Source organism: Erpetoichthys calabaricus, chromosome 3 (genome assembly GCF_900747795.2).
Source record: "Erpetoichthys calabaricus chromosome 3, fErpCal1.3, whole genome shotgun sequence".
Classification (NCBI taxonomy): Eukaryota; Metazoa; Chordata; class Cladistia; order Polypteriformes; family Polypteridae; genus Erpetoichthys; species Erpetoichthys calabaricus.
Window position 1 is genome coordinate 373,731 of NC_041396.2, and position 15,660 is coordinate 389,390.

A 15,660-nucleotide genomic window follows, 5' to 3' on the forward strand; every position below is an offset into this window, starting at 1 on the left:
CGCAATAAGCCCCCCGGGGTGTGTCCGCGGCCCCCTACTCGTCGTATTCTATTTATGACTTTGATGTCAGAAGTCCTGGGAAGTTCTAACTTTAGAGGAATGGCAGACAACGTGGGAGAACAACAGGTGGGCAAGAGAAACGTCAACAAGAAGCGCCAGGGGGGAGACCCCCACCTCCGGAAAGCACTGAGGCCATCTGAGCGATGTGAGCTCGGGCTGTAAAGACCCCTCCAGAGAAACGGGGACTGTAGGTGGCACTAGGGAGAGCACATCGAGTCACCCCACCAGCAAAACGACTCCAAGTGCATGATGGGAGCAAAGGGCGAGGACCAACGAGACCACAGGGAAACAGAGCACCAGTAAGGGCGGGACTTGGGTGACCCTGGCATGAGCGGTGGGCATTCTAAGTCGAGGCAGGGGACACCTAGTGGGGACAAAGGGAAGTGCAGGAAAACAGAGACTTGTGGGAACCTGCAGGAGTCCGGCAAGTCACCGAGGGGACCTTCAAGGAGGACACGCCGACGGAGTGGCCTTAAACTCCTCCTTACGATGGCTGCTGCTGTGTGACAGGAGGACATCATCTGGGGACATCGTCAGCTTGACCTGAACGCTGAACAGCAGACCTGGATATTCAAAGATGGCAGAGGCAATGAACTGGCGTATCTCCACTGGCATTGTGGGCGTCCCACCACAGCACATCCCAGCCCCCCCTCTCCCACGCGGCCAGGCAGTAAAGGTGGCAGGAAAAGGGCAGATGATCAGGGAATGAAAGGGCAAAACCGGGGGGTCTGTCGTCCCCCTGTCATCGCCCATCCACACAGACGGCTGCATTCGCCCGAATTCGTCTGGTTTGCGTTTTCCGTCCTCGAGATTCTTTCTTGACAAGGACGAGTTTTACTGCCGTCACGTTTATTCATTCCGGTGTTTCAGCAGGTCACATGACCAGGGGTCTCGTTCATAAACCTTTGTGGGGACGTCAAAAAAAAAAAACAATGTATAAATCACACGTGGACACGCCTCAGACTCCGCCCTAACACAACCATACATGGACTATGCTAATGAGCCTCATACATATTCAGCCACGGTGCTTCTGACCGTCCCACCCGACGCATCGAGACCCCGTCACCCGCATCTGAGCTCCACAACTGAGCGCGTTATGTGCCTCTCCTCTGTGCTCTGAGGGTCCGGGAAAGGCGCAAGGTGCCAGCGTCTGAGCCACCTGGTGACATGACTGCTGTGACAATGAATAGTGTGGGTCACGAAACACTGAGGGCTCAGCCAGTCACCCTGCCAACAAGTCACGTCTGTCATGGGCCGACCAGGCCATGAGCTTCAGCCCTCGGTGGTCACATTTTGTGTGGCCCACCACAGCTGACCAGGGAACTGGCCTCCCACGACAGTGCCACATACAACGTCACAGAGTGCCACTGCCAATGTCTGTCTAAGGAGATGGCAGGACTTCCACATCCTTGAGGGTCAGGCTTGGCAAAGACCAACAGAGGTCACCAACTGTGACAGGCTGCCATGTCACCCGAGCCGCACCACCATGATCCTCACAAGACAAATGACTTGCTGAGCCTGAGGCAGATATTACGGTGCCCCACACAGGCCATATGCCAACTGACCAGCTCATGAGTGTGCATGGCCTCTGCCAACTGTATATAGCGCCTTCAGGTCTCACTGTTACCCGCTGGTTATTCCATTTCACGCCCCCCTATTCCAGCAGCTCGGACGTCCAGCCAGTTAGCTGTCCCCCAGCCTCCCCTACGGTGGGACAAGTTGGCACAAGACCTAAAAGTCTCGGGCGGCCTTTCACCCTTCTAGACGCCCACTGCCAGGTGACGCCAGCACGACTCAAGATGGCTCCGTCGACTGCACGTTTATCGGCAGCCCCATCTGCCCTTTTATCAGAGAGCTGCCATCTCCACTTACAGTAACGGCTTATCTGCCTTCCGGCGGCTCTCATTAGAGGGGGCGGGCACCACGGGCCTGATTTCTGCCGCGAGGCGCCACACCAACTGCGTGTTAAACTTACAAAATGAAAACGAGGAAGGATATCCAGAAAAAGGGCCGACTTCTAAGAAAATTCAAGAAGTGACCTCGGTGGCCCTGCTGAGAGACAGCAAAACTGTGCCACAAGGAACTGGCGCCAGCCTGACATCAGCTGCTCCAGAGGCGCTGGCACCTCCTCACAGAGACCTGTGGCGCCCACCTGTGGCACTCGAGAAGGACTGAGATAGGGAGTGAAGTGACCTGTGGGTGAGGCCTCATGTCGGACAGCTGGAGGTGCCACCAGCTAGCAAGTCCCATCAAGCTGGAGGGGGAGTTCGGCGGGCATTGGCCTCCAGGAGGGGCACAGGTGATGCACAGAAATGACACACACCTGAGCCATCATGGCAGCCTGCCACTTGATGCCAACTCAGTCCACTGGCACACTGGCAGCCTCCACAGTGATATGCAGCCACAGGCACAGCAGGTACATGAGGATGCCAGGTGGTCCACACAGGGGTCCCACTCGAGAAATGACTGGTCTGGTCCTTCTTATCTGTACATCTGGCTGCATTGTGATGCTTCTGAAGTGCCAACTCATGGACCCTGGCCCTGCCATCCTAAACAGGTAAGCTGCAAACATCAAGTGCCTGGAGCATGGGAAAGGCGCTATATAAATGAAATGTGTTATTATTCTTAATTTCATCAAAGTTGGCCCAATCAAGGTGGCTTCTGATGACAATGTCACCTCCATCTTGTTGAGGGCAATGGACCGGACCACAGCCTCCAGTAGCACGTCCTCCATGTCTGTCATGATCTGGCTGGCACCTCAGTGACATGTCACACCACTGCATAAAAAAGCAGATAGGTGGGCAAACACTGGCAGAGCACAAGAAGAGCCCACTCAGCTGCACCCCAGTCTCAATGAGGCTTCAGCTTGGACCACCCTGGGCACTCATACACCCGGGCCACCTCACCTTGGCAAGTCAAGCTTTTATAAGTGGTGCGCCCCGTCATCTGAGCAGCCAAATGATGTGTATTGATGTGCCAGGCATTGAAGCGGCTTTGCCCATTTCAGGCTTGGGCCTCTTCCATGAGCAGACAACACCCCACCTAAAACCTAAAAGGCTACAAACTGTCCAATCTGGACCAACACCACTAGGGACCACCACTGGCACAGTGCCCTCCTGCCTGCACCCACTTCAGTTCAGATTTCTATTTGTTGATGTGCTCATGGGGAAGGTCTGCTGTCATGCACTCGAACAAGTGCCACCTGGGGGGATATAGGGCCTGGATGGTTGGGGGGCACCCTGTGCCAGCTTGTGATGGGGCACTCAGGGATCGGGTAAATTTTGGGAAGTGACACCAAACTAAGAAAGAGAGGCTAAGGTGCCAGCTCTTTGCAGGAAGCGTGGCATGGCGACAGGGTGGCATGGTATGGCATGGTGGGGCACAGCACAACAAGGCAGGTGGCACCTCAGGCCATCACCCAGGGGCTGTGAGTCTGAAATTGAACCTTCTCTGCTTTGGCCACAACTAAAGGGTGACAGTGACCCGCTGGGCACACCCGCCACCTGATCTGGGAATATGACAATCCCTAATTCTGGACAACAGTGCGCCCCCTAGTGGTTCGGTCACTCTAGGATCAACTGGATGCGCTCGGTAAATCCCCGTGCCAGGTCTGGGGGGCTGCAGCAGCATGAATTGTCATCAAATTTAAAAGTGGTGTCCTAAACTCAAATTCCGCATGCGGTGGCTTCAGTTTCCTTTTTTCTGTAAATAACCGCCCCGCTCGGACGTCGCCCCATTTAGCCCCCCGGGTCCGTTACTTCTGTTTTACGCAGAAGTGCTTTGTGATTCCAGGACTTCAAGCCAAAGGAGAAGCTGCTGACGGCCTAAAAACACAACGCCAATTTTCTGCCTGAGTGCCCCCCTGTCCCCCCCCCCCCCCCTTCAGCAGGCTATGTTGACGTCTCGTGCGGCTGGCACGTCCTCGCTCAGATAACCCAAAACAAAAGCGGCACATTCTTTAGTCAGACGTCTCCTGGCACACAGCGGTGGGCACTGCTGCTGCACTACTCCTGTAGGTGACTCTGAGGGGCTGGCAGTGAGTGGAGGTGCCCTGTGATGCACTGGCATCCTGTCCAGAGCTGGTCTCTGCCTCACATCTGGTGCCAACCCCATAATAGAAAAGCAGGTTGAGAAAATGAATGAAAGGGGGAGGGGTCTCACGGGGCATCGGCCACTCACTCCCTGATGCCACTTGATGAGCCTTCACTGGCACGTCACACTGACTAACCAATCAAACACTCCAATGGGGAGTCACAGGTGGGCACTTAAGCTTTTCAGTTCAGGGGACCCACACAGCAGTGCCTCCTGATCTTTGTGTTCTGTTATTCTGAACACGGGTGGTCCTCAGCTTGGGTGGGCACTGCAGTCCTGGCAGCCCCCACACCGCCCCCCCCAAAAACTCAAGGCCGCTTTACGTGACTTTGTTCAGATGAAGTGCCTGACCACCCCCCTGTGCCCCCCGTCTCCACATGTAACTGACACGGGTTCAACACGGGGGGGGAAACACACAGTCGGGCTCTTAAAAAGTGTCCAGTCCTGGATGGTGACAGCTGACCCTCTGAAAGCCCACGAGAAGCCTATGGGGGGGCTAGGCCTACCCTGACAGTATCAGCTGGGGGCCAGGAGCCAACCTGGACGGGATGCCAGTCCATCACACACAAGAACGCAGGGTGGGCATCACAAACAGAGGGAGGCACAAGAAAGCAGCAGGAGAAAGTCTGGGGGCTGCCAGCCTTCATGGGCTCTGCCCTGCCCACCAACAGGGTGTCAGCACCAGTCAGCTGTGCCCGCTGGCTCCCTTTCTCCAGCTCAAGCATGACAGGAATGTTAGAGAGCCGGCCGCGCCGTCGACTCAAAGGTGGGGGAGTCACTTTTGAAGCCCCCTTCTCAGCCGCGTCCTCCCTCCCTCATCCCGAGCGTTCAAGGACCTTGGAGAAGAAAACAAAAAACGGAAAAAGTCAAAACACGCCAGAGGAGGAGGAGGAGGACGGCCACAACAGGACCACCGGCCACAACAGGACCACCGGCCACAACAGGACCACCCGCCATCAAAACTGGAGCAGCACACTGAAGCCAGCGGAGGAGCTCAGGGACAGGTGACGACAGGAAACAAAAGCCCACCTGCTGTTAAACCCAAAGTTCTCTGTGACAAGAATAAGCTGGCAGAAAGGCGACACCAAGAGACCCCGTAAGGCACAACAAAGAGTCACGGGGAGGAACGGCTGGCAAGCTCAGGCGCCAAGGAGCATGTGGCACCGGTGGTGGCTTGGGGGGCCTGGCCTAGCAGACACTACTCAGAAGGGCACAGTGGCACCACTGCAATGAAGCAAACTTTAGCGACGGCCTTGGAATAACTTTAATAAGGGGCATCGGTGCCCAGGGGGTCACTTCAGTGTGCACGCAGCTGGCTGAGGATCCAAGACACGCCTGCCGATGGTCAGGGGATGGGCGGACTAAGAGGATGCCAACTTGGCCAGCGGCAGGGTGAAGTGTGCATGGCACCATGGCAGGATTTCTGCATTTGGTGCCAGCATGATCACCCAGTCGATGCCATGGCAAGCACAGAAGTAACCAGAAAATGACTTTTTATTAAACGTACCCCCAAACTCTTCAAGTGGGTGAGGCTGTGCCAGTCACAAAATCTGATATACAACAAGAGTAAAAACGGCAACTTTAAAACGGTGGTAATGCCAGCAAGGTGCCACCCGCCCAGCACTGGCAGGAAATGCCAAAGTACAATGCAGGGTTTGAATGTCAGAGTGTTTTGTATCAACGGGCGGGGGCACTGGCTGATGCCATCATGGAGTGCCCACTTTATCAAGATTCGCCCTCTCCAGTGACTGAAAAACACAAAACTAAAAAGTCAAACAGTTCTTCCAGGAGAAATTCGAGAATTCCAGGAGGATTCCGGAAGTTTCCACCACGTGACTCACAGCGAGTTGGGTGTGCCAGGGGGTCGTGAGGTTTGGTCCTGGGACCACCACAGGTGCAGACCACGTCACAAACTCCCGGCGCTTCCCTGGTGTCCACACTTTAAGGGCCCGCCTGTGTGACGTGACTCGTTGTTTCCGGACCACCTCGTTGTTGGGCTCTTCTCCGAGTTTCTTACCGGAGACCTTAGACTGCATTTCAATGCCAACGTGCCCTCCAAACACACACCACGTGTACGCCTGTCACCTTTAACTCTCGTGACCTTTAGATTAGCTTCAAAAACCAAACAGGTGACATGAATGTCACACGTGCAGATTCGCCATCTTGGGAGGAGCCGCTGATTCACTGCCGCCATAGACACGGAAAGGTGACAGGTGACGCCTGTCCAGATCTCCTCTCGTCACCCAAAAGTGACAAGGTGACAGCAGCAAACATTACTGAGACTTTCAACAACACCACATGGGCACCAAACAAAGAGGATGGCAGACTTGGCGGGCGTGAGGAAGACACGCAGGTGTATGGAGAGAAATAAAAGACGTCACTTCAGAGGGGACCACCAGGACTCTTCAAGAAGGGACACAAAGCGGACCCCAAAGGGCCAACGCGTCTCACTTCTGTGTCCAGCGGAATTATGGAAACGACAAAGTTACAACGAGGGCGGGTTTAAGAAACACAGCTGGCACACACTATGAGCTTCACGAAGTCGAGGACCTTCGACAGAACTGCACCTCCGCTGGTTAACAGGGGACAGGGGACCCAGGGGACCAAGTAGAGGAGAACCGAGCCCCCCAGGGTCTGTCCTGGGACCCTCAGCATCACTGATGGACTTCATAAACATGTCAGAGCCGCAGGTGACACTAAAACTAGAGGGATGGCAGACACTGAGGGGGCAGCTGGAGACCCCTCAGAAGTGGGCAAACATCTGGAAAATGGAGTGCAATGCAGAGACGTGGGCCGAGGCACGCCAGCCATAAATACAAGATGGCGGACACGGAGCCGGAGGGGGCGAGACCTCCGGCGAGATTTAGGGGTTTGTGACCGACACACAGAAGCCACTAGACAAGCCAAGAAAACTCATCAGTCAGTGAGACCCCCATCTGGAGTCGTGTGGGTGGCTCTGGGCATCTGCAGAGGAGAGCAGCCAGGTGCATCCTGGGACTTGTGACCTGCTTAGTCTGAGCAGCAGGGACTGCGTGGGGACCTCAGCCAGGCACTTCAAGTCACCTCCTCGAGGACAGCCTTTGAGAAGGGGGGCCTGAGGGGGGTCTCCTCTCGTTTGTCACTAATGGCGTATAAAGTCCCCGTAACCTCCGACCTTCCACTGGTGGTCTACCTGCTACACCAAGAAGTGCTGAGGTGGAGATGCACCTTTGCAATGTGATCATTTGGGGGACCAGCCAGCCCCGAGAGTGACAAGCGGCAGTTTAGAGATGGCAGCTGACTGGGGGAGCGCGGCGTGGTGGCCCAGAGCCATCATGACGGCCACCGCGGTTCGTTCGCCTTGTCCTTCACGCAGTGAGTGCTTGTGGTTTTGTCACATCGCGTCTCGGAAGAGAGAAGAAGCAGAAATCTAAAAAAAAGGCTGTGACGTCACCCCTGCTGTCAGGGCCACACTCAGGACCCTCAGTGCGCCTCACGGCCCCCCTACACATCTCTGTAGAGTTCACACGCATTCACAAGACCCCACATCGTGTGAACCCCCCCATTCACTGCCAGTCTTGTCTCCCTGCCAGGCCTGGTGGCGATGCAGGGGGCTTCTCGTCCTGCCTGTCCTGTCACAATAAGCCCAAAGGTTTCTGTTCCGTTCCAAGGTCACAGGGCGCACATGGCCATCCCAGCATGCAGTGCAGCCCCCCCCCCCCCCCCGTCCTGGAGGGGGCACCTGGAGGGGACACGGAGCTGCAGCACTAACCACTGAGCCACTGCAGCAGTGAGGAGAAGAGCGCAGGGCACTGACGGAGATGGTGAGATGTATACAGTATGGCGCCTTTCAGAGTCACACAGCCCTGCTCTTTGACCAGACGGTGGGCAGATGGACTCAAACGTCACACACGCACATCTGAGGGGGCCTGCAGACAGCTAGCCCGCCATTTTCAAACTTTTCTGCTTATGCAGCATGCAGGGGCGTGGGTGCCAGCCCTCATGCCAATCGAGGACAGGATGCCAGTCCCTGCAGATTTCTTCTGGCCATCGGCTTATGTTGTGGTGAAGACGCACTTGAGCAGAGAGTGGAGGAGGAGGAGGAGGACACGGTGGGCACCTTTGGTCGGCCCTCACCCATCACATCAGCAAACTGGCAGGAAAGGGGGGCCGAGCAGTCACGTGTGAGCCCAAGTGGGCGCTTCATGGTCGGCGGGCTGGGGGTTGCGGTTTTGATACAGTACATGCTGAGCGTGCCAAGCGCTTCTGGTAAAACGAGAAGTAAGTGAGCCCCCGGTGACAGTCTGGTCTGTGACTGTATGAGTGGGTGTGTGGGTGGGCCCACCATGACTGGAACACACGAAACGTCTGAGCATGGTGGGGGAGGGGTGGGGAGGCTCCTCCTCAAAGACCACCAGCACCACACTGCCATTACTTGGGGCCTTATAAGTGACACGCCACCTCCTGGAGAGGGACGTGAAGTCCCTGCACTTGACCTCCAGGACCGTCTGGAGACGTCACTCTGGCACGGGGAGTGTGACACATGCCAGCTGGTTGGCCATGCCGTGTGCCTGACCACTGGCCTCACTGAAATCAGCTCGACGGATGCCATGGCGACACAACTGGGAATTTGAGGGGCTACAACACTACTGGTATGAGACTGGTGAACACACGAAGGAGCAGGGCACTGGTCTGGGGCGGCCTGAAGATCCCGTGAGGACACACTCAGTGTGGCTAAAAGTGGCCCCCTGACTGGTACACGGACTCGGCCCCGCTGGTGGGAGTCTCGGCTAACCAACCACTCTGGCGCCACTCCCACCCCTGAATTCTCCACTGTCCACTTCAAAGCGCACGCCAGCGCAGCATGCCAAGGTGCCAGTCTCGCCGATACTCACCGCCTTCCAGCTAATCCTGCCAGTCCTGAGGCCCACCGCTCATCTCTGAATTCAAACAGCAGCAGACTGAAAGAAAAAGAAAACAGAGAACAAAGTCAAAGTGAGGAAGAGGAGAGGCACAGGACGAGGGGCCGGAGTGACACGCCGCCACCATTGACAGGGGGCGCTCTCGAGTCAAGGCAGCTCAAGGGCATCTTATTGAAGAACATCACACAGACCGGTAGGGGTGACTGCTCCACTACCTTCTCAGGACCACCCAAAGCACCTCGTCCGACAAACCCCACCTGTCTGCTGAACCCCCCCCATGGGCCACCACCACCACAAATGCCTTCTGGAAGCCCTGCGGCCCACCGCTTAGAGTGCTTTCTGGTGGTCCCAGGTAAGCCTTGGCGGACAGCTGCCCTGAAGTTCTTCCGTTCTTCAGGTGGTCTTCTGATTTGTGCTCGTCAACGTCACATGTGATCACCTGTTTGCCGCTCATTTGTTTGCTTTGCGGCTTGGGGGTGGGCCTTGCTGATGTCACCGCAGAGGCCCCGCCCCCACGAGCCATCACTCATCAGCCGTGCGGCTCTCACTCCGGGGCGTCCGCTTTTGAATTTTGCCAGCAGTTGTGCTCTTCTAGTGGGCCGCCTTGCTTGCTCGTGTTTTTGGTCATCGATTGTTGGACGGCAGGCCTGGTGGTCCCGTCTTTGTTCTTCTTCATTGTCATTCGTTATCTCCCACTGATTGGTTCCTTTGTTATTTATGAGTTGGATTCTATTGGGTGATTTGTTTGATGTTTTTATCTCTCTGTGTGTCCCGCTGCTCTCCTACGTCCAGTGAATTTTGTGGGTGGGTCCATAAGGGGCGGGGCCACCTGTTGATCATATTTTTAGGGACCACCCCCAGTCCTGTAAAGGCTGCTGGGAATTGGTGTCACCGAGAGACGTTTTTTTTTATTATTATTATTTTGTGCCACTTTTAGGATTTTCTGTTTGGTCTCGGGGGCTTTGCAGTGCATTGTGGGTAAATCCTTTTTCCTGATCGTTTTGTGATCCTCCTTCATCTCTAAAGACTCTTCCTCAGACTCGTCGAGTTTTACAGGTAAGCAGTCCAGCGACGGCTTGTATTGGCACTGCCACTTGCTGGCCCCTCTGTGCCTCTGCCATCTTGGGGGTGGGCTGTGCTGCCCCCAGAGCTCTGTCTCTGTATTTGTGCTTTCTTTCTGGTGGGGCACCAGTGGTGCCAGTTGGGCGCACACACCAACAAGGCCAGCTCACTTCAGTCACTCATGTCAAGAAAGACAGACAACGGCCAGGCATGGGCCTTGATGCCAGTCTCCCCAGGAACTGTGAGACACTGTGCCAACTGTGGCATCACCTCTCCATGTCCTGGCGTGGACTGCCACCCTGTCCAGTTCTCCCTGCCCTGGTACCCAACATTCCACTGCTCTACGATGGGAGGACGGGTGCTCTTTGGAGCCCACTGGGCTTCATCTGTGACACTGGCCTGTGCTGCATACCATGAAAGGCGCTATAAATTGTACCCATAGATTGGTGGGAGGACAGCAAGTACATTACAGAAGAGAAAAAAAAAACATTAGGTGGGAAGCAATTGGCATAATAGGGGGGCGGAGCCTGTTGGGGTGCCAGCCATGCCCTTCATCTGTTCTTTTTGCGGCACAGTTCTCCATGCTTGGCATTACCAAGCTGACCCTTCTGAAGGACCCCAAGGACATTCCCATTCTTTTCTTTGCATAAAGAGCTGAGGGTGGCACACAAATGGCTGCCATGCTGGCAGTGCACCTTTGATGTGAGCACAACTCCTGGGGCCGACGGGTACAGTGGCACGGAGTGGCTTTGCCATGACAGAAATGTAAATCGCGCCCCAGAAACTAGAAAAGAGAAAAAAAAAAAGTCAGGCTGCAGGACGAGGACAGCCCTGCCACCCTGCTGGGGCCAATGAAAAGCAATCAATCGATCGATCAAGCGATCAGTCAGTCCACCGAGGTGCCCACTCGCTCAGTTCACACTCTCAAGCCGCCGGCCACCCTCCTGTCAGATCAGCCCCACGATATTCAAGTGAGGATGGCACAGCAGAGATGAGCAGCTCAAACACCGCTACCTGGCGGGCATCTGCATGAGAGAAAGCCTGTAGAGGGGTGATGGAGCCCGGTGACAAAAGTCGACCCAGCAAGTGGCAGGACGGGCGGCCCAGCGCCAGTAAAAGCGGCCACTGGAGGAGTTGGATGAATTGGTGGGCACAGCCTGGTGCTGCACTGGCAAGGAGCTCACGCCAGGGGTTCAGAAGCAGGCACTGCTGGAGGGATGAACAAAGCCCACCTATTTAGGTCTTGGCCCCGTGTCTGCGCACCTGCCAAGTACCACCATGCACCCAGCCCACCCAAGCGCAGAGGGGGGACCCCAAGCCACAGCTCCTTCCTCCTGGTTTTCAGCAATTCCCTGTGCCGCCCCCTAGTGGATGCCCTCCTCCCAGTCCTCCCTGAACAGGCGCGCTGACCCCTGGCTCTTTGTGCTGCCCACCCACCACTGTCTACGAGGACCAAGCCCCACTTGTCACTCTCAAGTGCCACTCGATGGCAGCCACCTTCACACCTGAAATCTCGCTGTACACAAACTGTGGGGTGTCACAAAGCTTAGAGGAGAAGGTCAGTGCAGTGACCCCCACGCTCACTCAGCCACTGGTCAGGGACACACAGTGACACGGATGAGGGACACGGGGAGAACAGGCAACGGTCAGGCCCGAGATCTGAACCCCGGATAAGGGCCACACCACACCACATCAAACGTCACGAGATGGCCAGCGGTCAGTGTCCCTCTAGAGTGGGCAACGTCGAGAGAAAGCCACAGAAGAAGAGCATGTCGGGTGTTGTGGCTTCATTAGGCCACGTGCATTGGCACGTCATAGCCTGGCACCTGCTCAGCCAGGGCTGTGGGTACCACAGAGGTGGCACAGCATATAACTGGCATCCAGCTGCCTTCTGCTCAGGACACGCTCACGTGAGGCAAAGGCCAACAGAATCATCACAGAGCCGCCTTTGTCTGACTGACCATTCTGACCCTTGGCAGCCACACCAGTAGATTCAGGGGCAGCCTATGCCCGCAGGACAAGTGTGTGCCCTGTGAATTTGGAGAACTGAAATTATGTCTCCCAACAAACCCTGGTGGCCAGCGCCTCCAGTGGGGTGTCCTGTCTGGCTGTGACTTCGGCCCACTGCACACCTTACTGGCCTCAGGGTGTCTGTGTGTCCTGCCAGCTGACAGATGTCACAAAGTGCTCATGATGGTTTGTCCCTCCCTCTCCTGGCTCCCGATTGGTCATCTGAAGGCCAAGTGCAGCGCCACCTGCAGGAATGCCTTCTAACTGCAGAGTCTCTTGTGAAGTTTCAATGCTTAGGGGACACCTCAGGGCTCCGACAAGGTAAGCAGTGCCACCGCACACCAGCAGGGGGCACAGCTGCCAACCCCTTCTTCTTTTTCCTCTGATGCCAGCTGACTGACACCCCATAGAGCTCCGCCCCCTTCTACAGCACGGAGTGCCGCTGCCAGCAGTGCTTGGCAGTTATCTGAATGTCCTCCCTCTTCTCTTTCAAAGGGGGTGCCCTACTCTTGATCCCGGACCCCCATACTGCATGTTTAATGCCACACAGCACGGGCGCCACCTGACAGACTGTGTCCTCTGAGTGTCCAGCTCTTTGGAGAGTCCGCAGGATGACCACTGGCTGATATCTCATTTCCATCAAATTCAAGGATCAACGGATTTGGAGGTGGCACCGTCACGGGCGCGGTCTGCTCGTCAGCGCTAAACCCGCCGTAACTGAAAACACAAATCTCGACTCCCGCTGGGTCACCGTAGTGTGTCACTCTGAGGTGTCACCTCAAGCTCTAGTTTCCTCCAGGTCTCTAAGCCCCCTACACACTAGCACTGGTGGGAGACCGGTAGGGGGCATGTGGGACCTGTCTAAGAATGCCCACATTCTGCCACCAATGCCAGTCCCATACAGAGGGGACAGGCCACGGGATATGAGTCGTTTACCGTGTGAAACTCAACTGGAATGGGCGTGAAGTCAGCTGTGGGGCGGCCCTCCCTCTGACCACACCTCGGGTGACACGGAATGTGAGGTGTGACGTCACACGGTGCAACAAAAAGGGGCAGAATGGCAGCACACAGTGGCAAACAAGAATGGCAGCGGAAAAAAATCAAAAAGCAACCTGAAAACATCAAAAAAAAACAAAAAAAACAAAAAGGCCAAAAGGGGCCTGAAAATCCGCACAACGAGACAAAAAAAACGAGTCCACCCTGGCACATTCTCATCGGACCACTAAACCGACAAGAAGTGCAGCGAGCGCGTGGTGGGCACGTCACACCAGCTTATTTATGTGTGACAGTTACGTCTGCAAGCGACACGCTGGAAAATGAAGAAGAGCGGAGTAGGCACGACAACCTTGGGGGTGAGGGTGGGCAATGAGGGAGTAATGCCATCTGCGCCCAGTCACATACCGGGAGCAGGGTGGGCAGACCGACTGCAGGGGACTGCCAGCCTGGCTGGGGTCAGTTTCGTACCCTAAGCGGCAGGGCCACACTGACATCACCACAGCCATGCCCTCTGATTGGCTGCTTACCGGAAGCTCCGGCGGCGAGGTGGTGCATTGCTGCTGTGTGACGTCCTGATGTGTCACTTGTGTCCACTTCAAACTCGGTGGTCATCGGGAATCCCACCAGGCCTGTGGGCTTTGCCCAGGTTACCACCCTGCACTCCGGCGTTTGGGTTTCTCTGCGCCTGCTCTGCTCACTTCACCTCCTGTTCCTTTTCTGTGACCTTCTGGCCTGCCATTATGTCACTTGGCACAGCAGCACAAGCATCGGATGGCACAGCATGGTGCCACACTAGAGGACTGATGGCACTCGACCGAAAGAGGCACCTACTGAACGCTTAAACAAAAGCACCTGAGGCCTGCGATTGGACGATGGCTCTCAGTCCTCCACAGGGCGCTATATAAGGGGCAGCCTCACAAAGGGTGGCATAAGGATGCACTGGTTGGCATGACGCCCTCTGGATGTGGTCTTCAAACAACAGTCTGCTTGAGCTTTGTCCCCCGTGCCAACTCCGACTTGGCATCTCCACCAGTCACTTTCCGTCCACTTTGCTTGCATTTCATGGAAGGCCTGAGTGGCCGCTCACCTTTCAAGCCCAGACAGACGACCACCGGGTGAGACCCACTTTGCCAACTTTACGGCTACAAAGACTCCATGCATTCATCTGTTCGCAGATCTGCTGAATTCACTTCAGGGTCAGCAGTGGACAGAACAGCACTGGACGCAAAGCAGGAAACGGCCCTGAGCGGACAGCGGGCACAGGCCCATCGCAGTGCCCACTGCCCCCACACTCACAGGGCCCATTTAGAGTCTCCAGTTAAACCCAGCAGTGCCAGTTTCAAGACAAGAAACTGTTCTGGATGGGCAGGTCACACATGGGGCCAGTCTGGTGGCCCCACATGGGCACGTGGAGAATATGCAAACTCCACAAAGGTGGCAGCCAGACGTGGGACACTGGATACATGACCCAACGTGCCACCCACAACAACAGAAGCTGATTGGCCGCAGGCCTTTGCAGATGCAGATAATGCCTATTAGTCTGATTCCTTGAGCCAGTCCCAGCAGCACTGGGCACAAGGCAGGAGCCAATCCTATCACCGGGCACCCACGCCAGGACATGTCATAAACAAGTGACTGCTGCACCTCTGGTCACATGTGACACCAACGTGTGGGCATTCTGATCTCACACACTGACCAGGTCAGTGCCCTGGGCTGTTTCCAAGGCCCTGCAGTGCCAGTCCACCCGAAGTGGCACAACACCAACAACAGGGATGTTGTGACCCTGGGGACGCACGAGAGCCTCAGCAGCAAACTGGGCGTCATGTCTCTGCTCAGGCGCGGGCACAGCAGACACAAGCGGCGCTTCATCTTTCTCATTTCATTTGAAGCGCCGTGTGAATGGAAAAGTCAGTTAGACGATGCGGTGGGTGCAGCATGAAGGAAACCAGCAGACCCTCAGATGACGAGCCACCTGAAAGTCACGGCCGGGTGATGCCTTTAAGAGAGCATCGGGCACTGAAGGTCAGAGCCAAAGAGGTCGCCCACCACATTTAGGGGGCTGCAGGAGGGCTCGGACCATGGCATGACTAAGTGTGCCCTCCGACTGACTGGCACCCCACTCTGGTCCCAACTACTCAATGAAGCATTTCAAGAATCTGGCAGAGGCCCACATTCTCACACTGGGGTCCGAGATGCGTGACAGTCGGTGAGTGGCATGACAATAGTGCCACAATACCAGTACCAGTGCGGGCCACACAGTCACACACACTCACACACCTCACCCTACATATCCAGGCTCAGAGACCAAAGCCCCCCTAACCCTGCTGGCACCGTGGCTCCCCGCTCTGCTGACCCTTTAATGGTGAAAGACGGGCTCACCACCAAAATGTCTCCCCAAGACAACGTCCAGCCTGGGACTGAGCCCACGAAACTGAGGAACCCGCAAGGGCACCTCAGGGGGGCGGTGGAGCAGGACAAGCGGGCACTTTCGTTATTAGTCCTCGCTGTGACTCACTGAGCCGTCTCAGAGTGACTCACA

At 56.0% G+C, this 15,660-nt stretch overlaps 1 protein-coding gene across 1 annotated transcript in view; it reads right to left on the reverse strand.

Moving 5' to 3' along the window:
* The window catches only part of LOC114647687 (transcriptional-regulating factor 1), a 62,468-nt gene that overhangs the window by 32,352 nt on the left and 14,456 nt on the right, over nt 1-15,660 (reverse strand). The window contains exon 2 of the mRNA XM_051925438.1: nt 9,027-9,092. The gene's annotated coding sequence lies outside the window, so the exon portion shown is untranslated. The remainder of the gene's footprint in view (nt 1-9,026; nt 9,093-15,660) is intronic.